This window comes from Thalia democratica, chromosome 2 (assembly GCF_965202585.1).
Source record: "Thalia democratica chromosome 2, ktThaDemo2.hap1.1, whole genome shotgun sequence".
NCBI classification, from domain to species: Eukaryota; Metazoa; Chordata; class Thaliacea; order Salpida; family Salpidae; genus Thalia; species Thalia democratica.
Window position 1 is genome coordinate 50,558,079 of NC_139166.1, and position 2,963 is coordinate 50,561,041.

The window sequence follows — 2,963 nt, forward strand, 5'->3', positions numbered from 1 at the left end:
CTTCGTTCTTTTTGTGTTGTTCAGTTTTTATCTTGCGGTTGTTTTTTTTTAATGACGAAGTTTTCAAAGTTGTTTAAATTTAATAAACATTTTGTTTTGTAAGTACAGACTATCCTGTAATATAACAATATTACATCAGTTGTAGCTTTTTGAATAAAAAAGCACTCAACGTATGCATAATTGTAAAAAACCATTTAAAAAGTGTTTGTTTATAATAGTTTACTAATTTTTGAAATCTGAGAAAGCAAAAACAGACTAACTTCTGAATCGATTTAGTTAGAAGCTTAATCTCTATTTAGAAACATTGTAACTTTTGTTTTCTGGTAACAAAAAGTAGCACACTTTTAATACATAAATGTTAAAAACCAATTATAAGTAATTTGTTAAAGTAATTTATGTTAATATCTATTACCAAAGAGAGCAAAAAAACAAAAATTTCTGAAGTGATTCTAAGCAGCTAAACCTTTAAAGTTTTGTCGCATAAAAGACGTGTAAAAAAATAATTTAAACTATGCAATTAAAATTTTATTTACCAAGTGCATTTCTTAATAAAAGCCATACGTAAATCTTAAGTATTTATATACTCCAGGTACTTTGTATAATAATGGTTTATGTTAGCAATAATTTAAATAAAAACATTAGTTATAAAAAATGTGTTTTTTAAACAAAAGTTATATGTATTTCTTTTTTTTAAACCAAGTCTTTTTAAATTAGCATCTAATACTCTTATATAAATAATTTCTAGAGAAAATTAAAACTTAAGCTAAAGCTAACTACTTTCACAGCAAAACTCTTGGCTTATTTTTTAAACTTAAAGCTATAGTTAAAAGTTTAAACTGTACCTCTAAAACAACTAAAACTTAAACAACTTCCTTGTCCATTAAACTCAGCTAAGTATTTCGAATAGAAGAGCAAAAAGTAAGTTAAAACTTCGAAATACTTAGTTTTGTTTACTCTTTGCACATGGCTTTTTAAAAGCTTAATTGTACATAAAACACGTAAACTTACGTACTATAAAGCTAACGCCCTTAGATTGAAATAACTCATATACGAAGGAATTAAATATTCTGTACATTTGTTTTGTCAAAAACCATACAAAGTCCTTAGTCAATAAAATGCCTCAAATTACTTGGCAAAACTTTATTGAAAAGTAAACATACTGAACTTAAACTTTTCTTCTTTGCTGTACAAACAAAGTTTTACGTACAATACAATATTTTAATCAATGTATTGTTGGAACAACATGGAAAAATATTAAAGTTTCTTTTCACACACTTTTAAACCACTTGATATTTTGAAAAAACAAGCTTTCTTTAAATTTTGTTTTTATAGAGAGGTGTCAAAATCTTAAATCAGAAACCAATTGCTCATTTTGGTGTATTTAAAATGCAAAAAGTTTTATTAAAGACTTTTTAATATGAAAATACGAAAACCGCAAAGAACTATCAACTTTTTTATCAATAATAAGCTCCATTTCGGTTTTAAAAACAAACAAGTTCAATTGATAAATACTTTAAAGTATTAATTTAAGTTTCAGCGCAAAAAAATAACAGAAAGTTCCTAGAATACCAATTTTTTGTAAAATAAAAAATTAACAAAAATAAATACATACTTTTTAGCTTTGAATAATAATACTTTTAATTGTTTTAAATATCGAACATCTGTTTTGTAACAACAGAAAATACGAAAAAATGTTTTAAAATTACTGTAAGTTCTATATGTATGACTATCCTTTACACTGCTAAACAAAAAATAAGATTAAGACTTGATTTTTTGATAAAGTATATCAAATTTAGTTTGTGTACTTATTAATTACATGTTTTTATAAGAGGTAATAATAAGAGCTTAACCGCTAATGATTTAGCGATTTGAATATTAAACTACTAAAAAGGGTTTTCTCATAGTTTCTAATTTTTTTTTTGCACACTAATAAAGGTTTTTACAAATTGATATTGCTTTAGTTTAAGTATTTTTTAACTCTTAAAAACGCAGTATTTATTCCTGCAGTAAAATTTTTCACTAAATTCATTTAATATTTGTAAAATTATCAGCTTTAATAAAAATTTTAATTGAGAAAACCATAAATGCTTTTTTTTTTACTTTTATTAAACTTTAAATCTTGATAGGCTTATAAATTTTGTTTTTCACTACTCACAGCAAAAAAACTTACAAAACTTAAGTGTTTTATCGAACTACTTTTTAAGTCAAAGTATCTTAAACGTACTCTTATTTTGTTTTTTTAATTCATAACTAGAAGACTAATATTACAAATTAAGGAAGGTTTTATTAAAGTTTTCTCTAGGTTTAATTTAGATACTTTATTATCAGAAACGCTGTTTTTATAGATATATTCAACATTTTAAGTATAAAAAATTACAAAACAACGGTAATTTTTGTGATTTCATTTCTAAAGTTTAAATAAATCAAAACTGGATTGGGTGAGAGTCCTAATTTCCTAGACTGGGTGAGAGTCCTAATAAAACTAAAAATTCCAAAGTTCATGCACAGTAAATCAAAAAAAAAAACTCTGAGTACACCGAACTTCTTTTTGTTTTACTTTTGTGATTTTTAATTATGTTTATTTTTTAAATAGAATAAAATTGATTACGCCAATTTTCAATATACATTGTTCTTAACAAAACTTTTTTTATCTCATAATTTTTCATTAAAACAATTGTTTGTTTATAAAGTTTACTGTACTTTAACGCTTAGAATATGAATTTAATTAGCTACAATTAGCGCTATTAAAATGTTTCAGTAACTAGGACAAGTTAGATAAAATAAAATTAAGTATTGAAACTTTATGTTCGTTTATAAGATAATACTTTTAATTTTTAAGTATTATACTTAAAAAATTTTAACAAATTAATACAAAAAATTTTTAATACTTCATGTTTTGAGAATAAGTTTTAGTTCCATAATTTAAAATAGTATAGCACAAGTATTTAACTTACTAGCGATCA